The 17,965-nt window shown below is 39.1% G+C and overlaps 1 protein-coding gene across 2 annotated transcripts in view; it reads right to left on the bottom strand.

Annotated features, from left to right (window-relative positions):
- PRKN (parkin RBR E3 ubiquitin protein ligase) overlaps window positions 1-17,965 on the bottom strand; it is a 712,245-nt gene that overhangs the window by 282,242 nt on the left and 412,038 nt on the right. The gene's annotated exons all lie outside the window — the stretch shown is intronic.

Raw genomic sequence — 17,965 nt, 5'->3', positions numbered from 1 at the left:
CACTGGAACTCTACAGGGAGATCATTCCTGTAGTGAAAATAAGCAAAATCATTCCGCTTCTGGAGAGAGGTATGTGATGCAACCGGGAACAAGACTTCTAATCTTCAGTGCCATATACAAGTAACTATCTGCAGGCTAAGAGAGAAATTCCCACTATATTCAGTATACTCAGTGGAGTAGGTCAGTCTCCAGCTGTCTGCTGAAGTAAGCTGGTAAGCTGAACAAACTGCTTGGCTGCATGGTCTGCGTGGATGAAAAATCCAGTGACAATGATAGGAGATCCAACACTCACCATACATGCAGACACCTACATGGAGATACCTAAATACACATATCTCAAGCTTGATGGGATACTGCTTGTGGGAATGCAGAGGAGGAACACTTGGGAATAGTGAGGATGAACGGTTTCACTTGTGAGCTGGAGCATATCCTAAGACACAGCAAGGAGAGGCAGCAGCTCTCAAAATCTTTTTCAGAACCACTTCCACTGAAGGTGTAAGGAAAAAAATGAACAAGATAGTGAGTATCGCACACACATGAAATGTTTCACCATTGCAGGCACAGTTTGCTGTAAGTTAAGCTCAGTTAACTTCTGATAGACACACTTTAACTGTCAATTCCAAAGTAATTACTATGACCCCTCTGATGAAGTTATGTGTTATGTAGTGCTGTACAATACTGCTTGCTTATCTCTTCCTTGAGAAATATTACCAACCCCAAGCATCAAAGGTTGAGAAACAGAAAAAGAGATGCATTAAGATGAAAAGTACAGTGAGTTTCCCACATAAATGCTGAAATAATGTACTATTTTTATTTGCCTGTGGCAAAAATGGATAAAAATAGGTTAAATGTTAAAGTTTTCCCAGAAATAAGTAAGGATTTCTCACACATACACTGTACTCCATGAGGTAGGTATTAAAATACATCAAATACAGAAAAACTTATGATAAAATCATTAGAGTTAACAATGTTAGTATAACTTCTGTAAATCCTGCTAGATGATGCTTTGAAAACCCATTGAAACAGGAAATCATCAAGCCCTCAATGTGGGAATACAACAGCAAAGCGTAATCAATAATAATTTTAGATACTGTGTATATACATTTAATCATCCATGAAAACATGCTTTAGAGTTGCACACAGTACAGAAATCACAGCAGTGTGTTGGTGTCTCTAAAAATATAATCTCTATGTTTTAAGGATTTTGTTGAATAAAGCAGCTTAAAAATGGAATTAAATAAAACCTACCCATTACTAATCCTTATTAGTTGCCCACTTGCTGTTCTGAATGTAACAAATAATAATTTTAAAAAGACAGCTGTAAGGCAAAATGAGAAGCTGATCTGTATAATTTTAGCTCTGAATGGTCCCAAAATCATTAAAGAGAGAATTGGAGGAGCAGTTATCTAGTCCTTACACTGCAGAAGTCCCCACGGCTCACCAGTCAATGTAATCTTAAGAAAAACACCCCAAAGATTTCTTCCAGAACCAGTCCAAGTTGCCTATAGCTTTAAAGGATCTCTCTCTTTCAGGGTTAATTTCTCATTTTTATTACTGCAGTATCTGTTTAGGCTATGTGAAGCTTCCTGGATCTAAGATTGCTCCTCTCTGACCTTTCTTTTGAGGACAAAATTCTATTTTTGTGTGAGGAGCAATTCACCAACAGTTAAGCGTCATTAAAAAAAACAGGTCAGGAATGAAAATGGTGTTTTTATATTTTCACCTAAACTTCTAGGAAACCAAGACTAATAGGACTCCATTATGCAAATAAGCCACTACTATCAGTTAATAACATAATTAACATAATTAATTTGTGATATCAATTTTTCTTCTTAATGTATTGCAATTGTTTGAAATCAAACAATACTCTCCACAAGGAGCTCAGCTCCTATGGAAGAACCTCAGTGTTTGAATGTGCTATCTTTTAACACTACCAGACTCACAAACAATGCATAGAAAGTATATACAAGTCTGAGTTCTTCCTGTATCCTGAAACACAAAATTGAGCTTGCACAACCAAGTCTGTTGCAGCTTGTGGTATCTGTGTCATAAGGCTTTCAGAAATCTGTATGCAGTGTAGATTTATCCAAATTAATTTGGCATTAGAACAGTCACTGCATTACAACATTTGCAGATTTTGTACTAAGAGAAAGCACTTCTAGTTTAAAAGGGATATAGAAGTTTTGTTTTTGAGATCAGTAAATACTAAGATGTAGAGATTATGTTCATAATACTTGAGCAAAGCTAGTAAACACTCGTTTAGGACAGCCTCAAGAGTTATTAACAGAAGCCTTGCTTGAACCACACACAACTTATTTTAGAAAGGAATACTATAGTAAGTCCAAAAATTTGCCATATAGTGTAACAAGAGCCCTTGCTCAATCTAACGTAACAGTCTAGTAATGGAAGTCTGATGTATATTTTAAAAGGTATTTCATAGCTTCCATTTACATAATGCATTGGGCTGAATTAGAGGATTCATGAGAATAACATATAAGAAAAATGTTTCTCACAGCAAGGGATAAATTGGCCTTTTTTGTTCACCAGTTAGAATGTAACCACTTTTAAAAATTGAAAATCCACCGTTACAATGAATCACAGAAATTTTCCATAATAAGTCACTCACTCCTGTGCTCTGATTCCTTTTCATTAGAATTTTATCAGCATGAATTTACTTAAATGAAAAAGAAAAGAGAACCTAAATGTTTCTGCTTCATGTTATTACTGTCAAGTAACTGGCACAACTACAGCACAGTCGGAAGTGCTGTCTGGTCTGTACACTCTTTCCTCCTTCCCCTAACTGAGAAGCAGCAAGGCACAGATAATTCTCAGATACACCACAACAGTGCTCTGGCTAAATAAAGATATGAAGACTTGATCTTGTTTAGATAAGAATACCACTGGGAAATCAATTGCACTAGTATATCCCAAAAATCTCACAGCTGTTATTAATGTACTGAGAGTAAGTCTGGTGACTACGAACATGAGGGACTGCTTACCATCAGGAATCATTCACAGGCATAGCAGTGCATTAATTGATGTATCTTTCAGTGCCTATTTAAGAACAACCTGGTAGGCATTTGTCCCCCTCTCGGTCCTTATCCTTCAGATTTTGAAAAAAGCTTGACTGGGTGAAGGTTAAACAGCAAACCACATCCATCAGTGTATAATTTTTTAGAAGATGTGAGTAGCCGCAGTCTGAAGCACTTTGGAGTGAGGAATATATCTAAGCCTGTATAAATCTGTGAAAAACATTTTGGACAAATCTGCGAAACCCCCTTGAGGTCATTTCTAGGTGACAGTTGGATTTTTCTCACCTCTATCTCAAAATCTTAACCAACGAATAATCAAAAACCTTAGCAGATGTCTACAAGGCTGCCTTGCTGGGATTACGGTCAGTGAAGCAAAAATAGCCATTTGGGATTCATTTCTGTGCAGTAAATAAATCTGAATGCACACAGCTATATCTCAGCCTTTAACCCCACCTTTGAGTGCTATATTTATCGTAACACACTTGTGCGTTTCTAATACATTTTTCTGTGTTGGCAATCTTCCTGTACTTCAAAAAGCTTTCTATATAAGTACCGTGAAATCATTTTCATTTATAAATGGATCTCCATGCTATTCCAAAATGAATCTTTGTTAACATACAGGTCAGATCGATAAGCACCAGTCGAAAAAAAGATGAATCACTGAATAAAATGTGTAAAAAGGGAAATTACGGGAAATGCAAACTTGGGCTGCATAGGCAGTACAGGCGCTCTCATACTTCATAAACAATCAAAGCAATTAAACAGAAATACTACCCTTGAGTAGCACTCAAAAGAACAAAATTACAATGCCTAAATATGCCACTTCATTCATCGATCACACGTGTGTAGGAAGGGTACAGTTCTCTAATTCATACAAAGCTAGTGGCACATCTGGTTTTCCTTTCTACTGCATACAGTTCACAGTCCTATTCAAGACTATTGAAAGAACAGCTTCCTGTTTATCATGCTTTATGTGTGTGGTTTTCCCACTACGAAAAATACTTCCAAGTACTTACAGTTAGAGTAGATCATTAAATCCCATTAGAAACATGCTACTATTTATATAAAGTATGAATACAGAAAAATAGAAAATTACCGCAGTGATTTCTGTTTTAGAACTGAGGCGGTTTGGAGGAAAGAAGAGCAACCAGTCCTGCCTTTTAATGAGAAATATGCTATTATACGGAAATATAAAGAGTGACACAGCAACTGCAGACCAAACTTGTAAGCAACAATGCAACCCCTAAATATTTTGACAAGGGCTAGGCATTTGAAACGGGTATCTTACAAGAGAAAAGAGACAATAATAAAGAACACTGCAGAGAAAAACCCATCTTTCATGGATTTTTAGAAACACTAAAATACACAACGCTGCTTTCCCCTTCCCAAGAAGATGAAAAAATGTTGTGTTTATTTTTTCCATAGACTGTGTTAATTAAATAAAACAATATATATATAAGAACAGTATTTTCAAAAAAATGTATATATTAAATCAATTGAAACAACAAAATCATTCTGTTTTTGAGTCTTAGATAGCTTTCCACACAACACATCAAAGGTCATACAGTGAAGGTTACAAACAGCATGAAACATCACTGCATGTGCTTAGATTTTCTGCCTGTGCTTCTGTATAAAAATGTATTCTGACCCACGGCTGTTAACTTAAAGGGGCACTGGCAAAAGAAATCTGACCTACCGTCTCCTTTCTTATGTTATATATTTTTCTGCAAAATGTACTTTCATGTTTCTCATTTCTGTTGGAAAGCAGCACTGAAAAAGCCTGAACACAGAAACAGTCTGACGGCAATAAACTAGAACACAAGACGAGAGGACAGGCTCTCTACAAATTGGAGCACATGATGGCAAGCACTCCTTTCAGCAGAGCTCCTGTTAACTTGTTGTCGTATTTCTTCTCATGCTGTGGACATGACACACGTTACGGCCTGTAAAATCTGAAACTGCTGCGGCTGGGAACAGCATCCACCTCCCAGTGGCATAGTCAAGGGAACTGTTACATGTAGCGACATATGTGTGTTGGCGCCTGCAATGGAACTATGCTTGCCTGCTCAGACACCCCTGTCTGAACTCTGCGTTGAGACATGAGAAGATTACTTGCCACTTACAGCTGAGTCCTACAGTATAAATGAACAGGATGATTAGGATGGAGAAGAAACCTTTCCTGTAATCCATCAGACTAGTTGTCTATAGCACTCTGTACACAGCACATAACTGGCAAATCAGTCACGCTTTGAAAGGAGACCAGTAGTAACTGCTTATCTTCTCTCATTTATGCTTTTAAAACCTTCTTAATGGAAGCTGAAAACATTAAAAGAAGCTGAAGATGACAAGCAAGGACCACGGAGGCAGCTCATAAGCTGCCCTACCACAAACCCTGAGGCCAGTGGACAGTGGGACCCTACGAACAACCACCAGGACAGTGTAAGTATGCAACATCTTGCCTTTCCACAGAGTATGAAGGGCTTTGTATGGATGTGGATCTACAAAGAACAGGGCCTTTTGGATGTTGGCTCTGCTCCTCCTAGCAAGCCCCTGGGTGTTCATGAACTGCACTGGCATCAGGCTCGCGACAGTTTTAAACACATATATGCAACTGCACTCACTAGAAAACCAGGAAAAAATCACAAGAGAACACAGTAGCAATGGCAGAGAAGTATCTGTGAACATTAACTCAGAAGGTCTGCAGCTCACAACTTACTGTGAACTGATTTTGCCACAGTCACTTTTGCTCGCACTGACCTCCTACAGGCTGTGCAGCCTCACCTTTGGCTACCAAAGGGAGGCAAATGCTTCACACACCCTCCCCGGATTTCAGCTGGCTGACAGCAGATGTCCCCGCAGCCCAGTGGCAGCCTCCATGGGGCAGTTGTACATGGCAGGCAATCCATGCCAGCACACACTCCCTTTTGCTCAGAGACTCCCATTCACACTCTCAACTTTGTGACTAGAAACATTCAGCTCTGATAAACTAGAGACATGGTTAGAAATCAGCCTTGTTTTATTTTCAGAAAAATAAAAAAAGCAATCGAAACAAACAGGGTTTGAGGTTGAGAGAATGAAGGGATATCAAAATAAGAGGAAGAAGGGTTAACTGCCTGCACAAGTAAGACCGTGAAATCCTTCACTGATTAAAGTTCAATAAATTAAAAGTTCAGAATGCCTTTGTGCCCTACTGGGCTCTTATTTCTCTGACTAGTTTCTGAGCATTCCATTGATTTCTTCCAATGATTTAAATCTAATTTAGTCTTAGTTCCTGTATCTATATCTGCACAATAAACAGTGTCAGCAAATGCTCTTATGCCACTGGAAGGCAATCTTCTGTGATGTTAAATTTTTAGAATGGGCCCTGGCACAGCTTTAGGCTTGCAAAACAGCAACGTCTTAGAAAGTTTCTGGGCATATTTCAAGAGTTAGTAAGTTCCACCTCAGTAGGCAACAACAATTTGCGTGTGGAGAGTTTAATACTACAGATTTTTGGCAGAAGTTCATTCTGGGGCTCTACTCTAAACATCAGAACTTACTGAATTATTCTGTTTTCATACTCAAAGACCCATAAATCCATTTTCCAAAACAAACCTTTGGAGATAGCCTTCAAAAATTATGTTTTCTGTAAATACATCAGATAGAATTAAACTTTCCCAACAGGCAAAACAAGACAGAATTATGACCACTTTTATCTTCTTGTAGATGCTGAAATCCCTGGAAAGACACAGGAGAAAAAAAATATTCTGTCACACATACAATCATTTTAATTCCCAGAGACTCCAGGAGGGACTAGGTCTGTTGCATACAGCATGTGTCTACTGTGAATCCTTCAGTTATTCCTTTTCAGTTAACTTTGAAAATAACCCATGGTGCACTAACTCTGAGTCTGAGCCTCTTTATCACTTATAGAAGTAAAGACCAGAAAACAAGGTAAGGTGGAGAAGGGGGAAAGGAAGCAGGAGATGGACGAGCTAAATTAAGTGCATTTGCTCCTAGAGAATTATCTTTCACCACTTCAACATTGTTTTATGCTTTTTCTCATCTTTCTTTTCAAATATGAATATTCAAATTAAATGTTCGTCTAAACAATAACTTGAGGGTGCTTCCCATTAAGAGTCTTCACTCTCAACCAAAGATATGATTATCTTATAAACAAAAACACCCTGAAGTTATTGTTATAATAAAGTGATTCCTTTATAGAAAATAATTTTCTTCAACTCCTTACTGTCATTATAATTTACAGATATTTCACCATCTCCTCCTCGAGGCAAATACTTTAGCATAGGCATCAAGGTGCAGTTACCTGCATCAGCACCTCTATTCAAAGGGAAAAAGAGTGAGCCTTGCGCTAGGAAATCTCACTGAATGGACTTCGACTTGGTAGATTGTAAGGGTACAAAACAGCTGATTTCTGTTAAAAATGCAATGAAAATAGTTTGCAATCTCAATCACAACACTGTACGAGCAGTCAGAATAACTTGTTTATATCATTCTCTTGTTTTCTCAGTTTTTTTTTTTTTGCAATGACTTCCATGAGAATATTCATATTAAGATTTTTTTGTTTTTGTTTTTTAATGGACCTTGACAAAAAAAAAAGTATGGAATCTAAATGCCCAATATACACACAGCTCTATGTTAAAATTTCTTCATTTGAATACTCTTATCATTTCCATACATATCAACTCAACTAGGCAACCACAAAGAAAAGAAGAAGAAAAAAACCAAAAAAATCCAAAACCAAACAACTATAACAAAGTCAACACAGAAATATAGTAAAAACTGGGGAACTTACTACAAAGTTTGGAAGGTATCAGTCTTCCACTTGTAATTGAGCGAACATACAAGAACAGTGTGCAGAAAACTCTAAAGATTTACAGAGACTAAACATCCATCCCAATGAAGATTTTGGCATTTCTTCAAATAATTCATTACGTCTTTTTCCTGTTTAACCTCAACATACATTTCCATTAATTTTGTATTTCTTATTTGGAAGCTGGCTAGATCTCTTTTTTTTTTTTTTTAATGGAATTACAACACATAATAAGACTCAGGTAACCTTTTGGTTTTTGTACATGAATATTAAGAAATAAGCTTCTCCCAATTGTCCACTGGATCCAACAATCTGCTTAACACTTAAAAAGACAGACATAAACCCATATAATGACTTATCATTCTACAGAACCAAACGTATCCTGGGCTGCATGAAAAGAAGTGGTCAAGGGAGGTGATTGTCCTCCTCTACACTTCACTCAGAGGATGATGATGCACTGGAATGGATTGTGCAGAGAAGCAAGGGACTACCAATCTGTGGAGGTGTTCAAGACCAGGTTGGATGGGACCCTGGATAACCTGCTTTAGTGGAATATGTCCTTGATCATGGTAGAGGGCTGGAACTAGCTTATCTTTAAGGTCCTTTCCAACCCAAACCATTTGTGATTTGATGATTCAGTTCTAGATCTTGATACCCAAATGATGCACAGTATACAGTCAAGGGTAATAAAATATTGGCACGTGTAAGATATATCCTTCTGCTACACTTACTAAGTACTGTAGGAATGGAAGCAAGGGTATTCACAGTACTGTTTTAGAATACCATCTCTGAAAATCCTGTAAGAGTTGTTTCTGATGCTAGCATGGATGGCCTTCAGAAAAGAAAATATATTGAAAGAAAATAAAAATGTGGTAGGGTAGAGTGGCTGGAAGGCTGTGTGGAGGAAAAGAATCTGGGGGTGCTGGTCAACACTCAGTTGAACATAAGCCAGCAGAGCAGCGTGCCCAGGTGGCCAAGAAGGCCAATGGCATCCTGGCTTCCATCAGAAATAGTGTTGCTAGCAGGAGCAGGGAAAGGATCATCCCCCTGTACTCAGCACTGGTGAGGCCGCACCTTGAGTACTGGGTTCAGTTTTGGGCCCCTTGCTACAAGAAAGACATCAAGGTCCTGGAGCATGCCCAGAGAAGGGCAATGAAGCTGTGAAGGGTCTGGAGCACAGGTCTTATGAGGAACGGCTGAGGGAACTGGGACTGCTTAGTCTGGAGAAGAGGAAGCTCGGGGGAGACCTCATTGCTCTCTAGAACTGCCTGAAAGGAGAGGTAGGGGTCAGTGTCTTCTCCCCAGTAACAGTGGTTAAGACTAGAGGAAATGGCCTCAAGTTGCACCAGAGGAGGTTCAGGTTGGATATTGTGGAAAACTTCATCCCTGAAAGAGTGGTCAGGCACTGGAACAGGCTGCCCAGGGAGATTGTGGAGCCATCCTCCCTAGAAGTGTTTAAGGAAAGGGAACATGCAGTACTTAGGGACATGGTTTAGTGGGCAATATTGGTGGTAGATGGACTGTTGGACTAGATGACCTTAAAAATTCTATGACTGTAATGGAAAATGAGTGTGCATGGAAGGACATATCTCAGGAACCGTCATTAGTACTTCAGTTTTGCTCATCTTTCTCTTGTTTTGATGAGGCAGTTTTTTCCCCCTCCACACTTACCTAGTTTTGTGGATGGATATATAGAGAAGGAAACAAAATTCTTACTTTACCCCTTCTTTGTGCTTATTGAAGCATTTGATCAAATAGAAGGATGCAGCAAGCAGAGTCTGCAGTTTACTCTGTGGGGGATATAACAGCTATAATTGTCAACACTAATGAACAGTTTTGACTTCTCATATTTATCTACAGCTTTCCCAGCACACATGGATCTTTCCCACTGAGGCTATTCATATTCACTCTTCTGTTGTATACTCCATCTCTGTAAAAGGAATTAACCTGGCCTCAAGATAGAAGATAGGTTGCAGGTAAAACTTGATCTGTATCCAACAATTTCTGAGGGAAACTAAGACAAACTGTAAAATATGCAGAGATATTAACAGGCACTTATTAAGTTTTTCTCTGCCTTCTATATCCTTTTGACAGATTCTTCAACACACAATACTTAATGCATATGAGCAAGGGTTTAGATTACAGTTTAACTAACTGGAAAAAAATGAGGAGTAAGGAGGAATCATTCAAGAGTTTTGGGAACTGGTAAAGCCATTGAATCTCCATGCTGTGCTCTGTCTGACCTGATTTAGAGTTCAGATTCAGAGAGAGCAAAAGTTCATCAGCAAAGTTAATGCTGAATGCGCAACATGGTGCTGTTTTTAAGATGCTTATCATACTAAACTCTGTCAAGCTTCCTAGCAGCTACATCTACAACTGCACAGCTACTGAAGCTGACTTTGCCTCATTCCTGGTTTGTGGCAACTTCACAATCCCCTGGCAGACTGGAAAGTAAAATGGAAAAAGAAAATAAAGCAAATACAACCCTTGAAATGACAGCTACTAGGAAAACCAGCAATAGTCAGCTATCCAAGTATATGAAGAATTTAAACCTCTTCCAGAAACTGTCAAACACTGTGAGCGTGACTGATCCCCAGAAGGTGGTTCAAGCCAACTCTTATCAATACTGGTTCCCAATTATAAAATGTACCAATTATATTTCCCGTTCTGTCCTATACTAGCTAGTCCCACAGTGATCTGTTCAGTCATGCGTGATTCATCAGGTTTGCCTTCACTTACTAAACAGAGCTATGGAAGAGAACAGCCCTTGAACCCAGCCTGTGTTATTAAAGTGTGATGAGACGATGACATTTCCTTGTCTTATGGCATCAGAAACTGCAGACTGCTACTGTTCCTAATCACCAGGCTACACATGATCTTCTGTGCGCTGAAGCAGTGCAGGCTTTATAAATAGTGTCTACACAGCATTTCAGTGTACTTCAGCAAAGGACCTTTTATTTGAGGGCTGGCCTCTCTGCAGACAGCCTTGTTACAAGGGATGAAGTTTATCGGATTAGAAGCAACACTGTTAGTATTCAGGACACATTTCCAAGTGCACATGACATGTCAGCTGCTTACATATCTTCCAATTCTGCTTCACATATCCCTTTTAAAGTTAAACACGATGTGACAGAAGTGCAGAAATTTCTGTGTCCTGCACTCTGCGAACATAACAGCTCAAAAAAAAAAAAACAACACCTTGACATGTCAGCTGACAACAGCAAAAGAATCCCTGACCTCTGCTGAGACGTTCTGATTTTTGTAACATCAACTACTTGTAACACAGACGAGGACTGAAAAATACATAATCATGAACTGCACAACTAAATATATATAGAGAAAGCCCGAAGAATATTGTTTGCATGACCTCAGATGCACTTTCAGTCTTCTTTCCTCTTGTATCTGTATAACAAATACCTATTCTATTTCATAGAGGCATCCCACGGAGATCTAAAAATAGGGCTAGCTAGTTGTTTATTTCATGTATTTGCGGTTATTTTCTTTTGAAAGATATTTCCCTGCATCTTCCGTTGACAGATACAATGCTTTGAGCAGATAGTTCTTCCATCGTTTAAATAAACAGAGCACTCCCTGCAGCAATACTTTTTCCTCCAAAATTAATTCCTTACTACTTTAGGGACTCTCTGTCCTTAGGATTCCTCCTTCAACATCTCTCTAGCTCTGCCCTCAGATGTCATTGCCAAATTAAGGCCAGCTTGGTCATTCTGAGTTCCTGTGGACCAGATGATCCTCCCATGAAACTGATGTTACATTACATTTTTCCTATTACTCTGATTCTGGATTCTGTATTTACAGACTACAGTTTCTAGAAACATGAGGCAAATTGGCATAGATTCATTTACGCTAAAAATAACACAACTGCACGCTGCCAACAGCCTTCTTCTTAGCTTTATTCACATCTTAATTTTATGTTCAATTAACTACCAATAAACTTTTGACCTTTTAATATCTAATATTTGAAAAGTTATATGATGAAATAAAACCTCAGCTTACCTGATAATTGGATGATGGGGCTAGTCACAGTTTAAATATATTCTCTCAAGAGAGTTAAAAAAAAAAGGCTGTAGCTTTTTAAAAGCCACACGTGGTGCCTTCAACATCCTATGCATGCAGTGAATTGCATGGAAGACATTTATTATGTAACTTGAAAGGTGAAGAGCTTCAGCAACCTTGTCAAGATTCTTATCTGTACACAGAGGATGGGCCTCATTTCAATCTTGCTTAGTTCTGCATTAATCAGAACTGGCTACACTGAGGACAGGAAAACTAGTCAACTGTGAAAGGAGCGGGAGATCAATACGTTGTGGCAAACCACGTACTCAAAACTCTTTTGCCAGTGTTTCTCAGACACTGGGTCACAATGTCTAGTGAAGTTGCAAAGAACCATCAGATAACAGCAACAAAAGTGTTGTCTAAATTATAATGCAAAAAATATTAATTTAACACTTTTAAGGAGACCAAAATTTTCAGATTTGGATGAGCCAGTAACATGTGCTCGCTGGAAACAAAACTATTGATATCCTGGGCTGCATTAGGAGGAAGGTGAAGGGAGGTGATCCTTCCCCTCTATTCAGCACTGGTGAGGTGACACCTGGAGTGCTGGGTCCAGTTCTGGGCTCTCCAGTACCAAGAGAGACATGAAGCTCCTAAAGATTGCCAGCAAAGGGCCAGGCAGATGGCGAAGGAACTGGAGCATCTCTCCCACGACAGAAAGTTGAGAAAGCTCAGACTGTTCAGTCTGGAGAAGGCCTAGGGGAGATCATCAATAAATACCTGAAGAGATGTCGTAAAGACGGAGCCAGTCTTTCTTCAGTGGTGAGTAGTGACAGGACAAGGGGTAATGGATACAACAGGAAGCACAGGAGCCTTCTTCTCAACATATGGAGAAGCTCTTTTTACTGTGCAGGTGACAGAGCACTGGAACACATTACCCAGAGAGGCTGTGGAGTCTCCTCCTTGGAGCTATTCAGAAGCTGTCTGGGCATGGGCCTGGGCACCCTGCTCTGAGTATTCCTGCTTGAGCAGGGGACCTTGGACCAGATGACCTCTAAAGGTCTCCTCCAATCTCAACTCAACTATGGCTCTGTGAATAAGATATTAGCATTTAGGAGAATAAGCAAACCAGCAAGTAGAGCTAAAAATTACCAAATTTCATAAATGTAATGCAAAGTTGCATCATTCAGTCTATAAAAGGTGACTAACTCTCACTAACTAAACACAAATTGCAACCCGACTGAAAAACATGCATGAAAGGTTCTGGGCAAAGTACTTTTTAAACAGAAAGAAGTTATGGGAGAGAATAATTTTATTTTGTTCATCTTGAGGGTTATATATATTAACTCTAGCCAGCACAGCATCCTTTCCTTCCCATGAGAAACAAAACTGCTTGCAGGGCTCCTCTGTACCCTTGTTTAATCTGTGACACTGCAATTGGAATTTGTCACTCTAGGAGTTACATCTGATGTTACAGCCTGAAGCAGAGCTAAACCAAAATAAACAATCTGCTCCGTTCTGCTTAGACTAATACGACAGTGATGTAAGCCCCAGCACAGCAGAAAATGCATAAATGGGCTGCCGCACAGCACATGCACACATTAAAAAGAAACACAGCTCAGAAGTTTTACTGCTAATGCACTTTGGGTGAAAGAAGCCTTTCTTGGACTTTGGCTTTGCTATGCAACAGTCTACATTTTGTTTAGCATTCATGTAGCAAATACACTTATTTCAGATTAGCCTAAGAATTTTATGCTGTATCGAGATAGTATCTTTAAAAAATAATAATAATCAGCCAAGTGTTTGCTTCACCATAACTTGGGCAGTTATTAAGCTGATAGAGTTCAACAGGATTATTTTACCATAAGCATCCCACAGCGACACAACTGTGCAAATATTTGTCCCAATATCTTGTGTTTGAATACAGTATTCATCCCTCTGTCTCTCTCTCTCTGGCTTTTCATTTAGGGTCTCTGGAGCTTTGCCAACACAAGGCTGCTTGTACCAGTACAGGCTCAGTTATGCAAAGAGTCACGCCGAAGCCCTTATCTGGTGACTCCTTTTTGATCAGAATGAGGATGGGGAAAAATGCTGTACATAAATCCTGTTAAATTCATCAGCTGGAATGGCTGAAGCCAAGTCTAGCCTTATGTGCAGGTATTTTTCCTTTTCATTTTCCCCAAGCTCTTGCAAGGGCAACTGGCTAAGCTAGTCACATTTTCTATAAAGATGCAGAGAGGTTGTCTCGTTGATGTAATTGTATTTCAGGAAAAAAAAAAAAAAAGGATAGAGTGAAAAGGAAGGCAACAAGGTCACTTCAATAACAACAGAATATTTTCTTCTGAATGCCTCATTATTTATACATATTGAAATTCAGTGATGCATTTGTACATAAAGCTTTTTTATATGAAGAGGCAAGAAAAGCCACCACCAACACAAGAAATCCCAAAACCATGAAAAAGGCAGCTCATGAAGTCAGGCACAATTTGCATGACCCCAGCATAGGATTTCACACTCCACCCTGACAGCGACCTCAGCCCACACCATCTCCTCCCCAAAGGAGGAGAGTTATCTGTGCTGGGTGAGTTACGATCTGGTGTCTCCTCTCATCTGAGGCCCCTACCTGAGCTCAGCTGAAGCTAACAGCCACAATTTAAAGTTAATGCTGGGAAACACACTCAAAAAGCAGCAAATGCCTGCCTTCATTTTGCAGAGACACCACAGGCTTTCTACAAACATGCTGCTCTGTTTTCTTGCTCTTGCCTTGCTGACAGCCCAAGCTGTGAGCTGCTTGCTTTCCCTGTTCCTGCAGACTGTGTGCTGGATGCTGGCAAGGCAGCACTCAGCCCTTGCTCATCACTTCTGGCTGCGCTAAGCACCACGGCCTCGCAAGATTAACCAGCCTAGAATTCATCTTGATTTTTCAAATGCATCCTTTGATCAGAAGCTTCTTTTCCCTAACACATTCTACCAAGGAAGGCATCGTTCTTTGCACGTTCTTGTTTCCATTCTCAGGCTGCATCTCAGGTCGGATCTGGGTATTTCCCACAGCCTCCCTTCCCCCTCCAGGCAGGCTCCAGTCAGCTGAGATGCTTGGATCTGCCCCTAGATGGGGACATCATCCGCAGTTCGCTGCATCGATACACAAATTCAGCTCTCTGAGGGCCAGAAGTTGAAATTAAATACTGACTATTTATTAAACTCCGGCCCAATTATTAACCCCCTCATCCTTTATACACTTCTGGCTGGCACATGCCAGGGATCATATCTAAACCTTTAACTCTTTCTCATCCCTTTTCTACTCAGCGATAAGAGCTACTTTCAAATCACAGACAACTGGTCAGAAAAAGGAAGAGCTGAACACTGCTCGGAGTAAATTATGGCACTTGCTAGGTGAGCAGCAGCCAGCAAGTGGTATGGGGACAACTCTGTCATGAAGTTCTATACTGAGATACTTCAGCAAGATATAGTCACGCCAAAAACACATCAAGGATGTATACACTGACTTTTCTGGCTACTCATACTTCATGTAAATATCTTTCATGCTCATTGCTATACCAGTTATCTCATTATTTCCTGCTTTCAGTTTCACATTTTACTTACCTGGTTGCAACTAACGATCGCTGTAATGAAGAGCCAAAGCAATTCCCTACAGAATCTACTTAATATCCAAATAAAATCACTTAATTCTTTGCAATTTTAGCAAGATATCAAGTGTGATCTCACACAGCAGAAAGGACAGTGATGGTATAAACAGATCAAACAAAACTCCGTATTTACAGATCTTTTCCATTGGCTATTCCATCCTATTCTGCCCTGTGCCTCTTAACATCATTCCCACTTTCACTGACTGCAACTCACTGTCACATGAGCTGGAAATACTTTATATCACTATGTACAAGTGCAAATGGATAAAGACAGGAAGCAAAGAATTCAGTTCTCCGTGATTACTACTCTCTGCCAAGCTGACTATCATGCCCTTTCTTTTCGCTCTAAGCTGGAGCCAGAGAGATGCTGTTTTTTTCATTGAGCTACTTCTCAAAAGTTTGCATGTTTGCCTTCATGTAAAAGAAATTTATAGACATTGTTAGTGCTGCTGTATGGAAAAATGAAATGATTCCACACTTAGCTCAAAAATTGAAAGTATAAAATAAAAAGAAACAAAGAACACACATAGTGGAACAAAGCAGACAGTCAAATAGAAGTAGACAGAATAATTATAGATGTCCGAATAACACTTCAGATGGCATTTTGGGCATCACAGTTAATAAGCAGGCTGTTTCAGGGAACCAGCATGTTAGCGCACTATTGCAACAACTGGAAACCAGCAGCTGAAGCATGTCTATCTGATTATCCAGGGAGAGGCTACATGAAGCAGCCAAATCCAAGAAAAATGTTTGGATGCTTACTGGTATGACAGGTTCAGGGATCCATTTTTCTTAATAACAGTAAGGACATGCTCAAAAGCAGTTACCACAGCCTTATCTATCAGTAACTTCATAAGAGAGTGGTCTTAGCCCAGTTGTTTTGGCCTACAGTTTGGGCATTTAGAAAATGTATCATTTATGCATTATTTACCATGTCCATGTATTGGCATTACATTTTCTACAATTCTGTTTAGATGAAAATCAACCTGGTTCTTGCGTTCATCTCCCTCTGTGTAAATTTATTTTACTAAAACAACCGAAAGAGAATATACACTAAGATTTCATTTTATTCTCCTTTTCACTACTGGAATCTGTAAACTCATTCTGCAATTGCAAGTGTTCAAGTTGAATGTTAAATTGTCTGCCAAAATAAGCTTGATATCTTGTCAGTTATCTCCTCAAATGAAATACATCATCTTCAGTACAGCAAAGTCCCATTGCTGATATGCAGCCCTTAGGAAATGTGTTTCATGGATGGAAGGACTGATATTTCCATCAAGTAAAATCTGTAAGAGACCCTTAGCAAACCTATCCCAAGGTAATCCCTAACTTTACTCTAGAACAGCAATTTTGTGAAAATATATGTTATTTTCCCAAATGATAAAAATAATATGCCTTCTTACTTTCAATTTCAAATCAAGGTTACACCACAGAGCTCCTGCAGATATGGTATCAGAGACAAACTCCACAGTTCCACCTCTGGAAATAGAAGATTTTGCTTCAGTGCCTGTCCTTAGCCTTGCCCATTCATATTCCCCAAACAACTTGCCAGGTTTCCTTGGACCTGAATATATCTACACATTAAAAAGTCAACAAAGCTAACAAACAAAGCACCAATCACTGAGATATTAACAAACTAAAAAGAGATATTACAAACCATCTCTTTAGTTCCTAATATGTATTTTAACTGTGTGCAAATTCACACATTAACTGTGTGAAAAGACCTGTAGAAATTACAGGTCTTTACTGCTCCTCATTTCATTAAAGAAGTTCCACTGTTAGCATTGTAGAATACATTTGTGAATTAAAAAAAAACATTTGTGGAGAGAGGGGAGGGCTCTAAGTTATTAGTTGATTGTATTATTAGTTGCTTGTTCTGAAAACAGAAAATAAATACGGTTCCACCAGCCCTCAGGGTTCTTATGTCACCAAGTCACGAAAAATAATATTAAAGGGTTTCAAAAAGGTAGTAAGAAGATCCAGTAGTTTTCTACGTCGCTGTGATATGAAATGAATTTATCTGTGTACACACATTCCACCCTTGCTGAAGGATTTCCTGTTGTAATAATGAACAATACCAAGCTTGATGTACATTAACACTGGGCACACATACCCATTCCTAATACCTTTTATCCTCTAGGAAAAAAATATCAAATACATCAGAAAAGAAAGCAATTTATGAATAATTCATAGTGCCTTCTTTGGTTCTTGCTTTCTTATTTAGTACCTATTTTAGCTTGTCTACGTTTATTTAAAAAAAAAGAATACAAAAAAATCTGGAAAGATCATCGTGAAAAAAGTACAGGTAGGAGCTTACAGTGGTAAATTATACTGGGTAGGATATGCACATGCAGTACTGTGCATATTGTGTACTGCAATTGGGAAGGTGTTGCCCTTTGCCTTATCTTTAATTAGGTAGCACAGAAAATCAACAAAAAAAATTGAAATCAGAGCAGAAC

The sequence above is a fragment of the Numida meleagris genome, chromosome 3 (genome assembly GCF_002078875.1).
Source record: "Numida meleagris isolate 19003 breed g44 Domestic line chromosome 3, NumMel1.0, whole genome shotgun sequence".
Lineage (NCBI taxonomy): Eukaryota > Metazoa > Chordata > Aves > Galliformes > Numididae > Numida > Numida meleagris.
The sequence above is the reverse complement of the archived record's forward strand: the minus strand, read 5'-3'. Positions and strand labels throughout refer to the sequence as shown.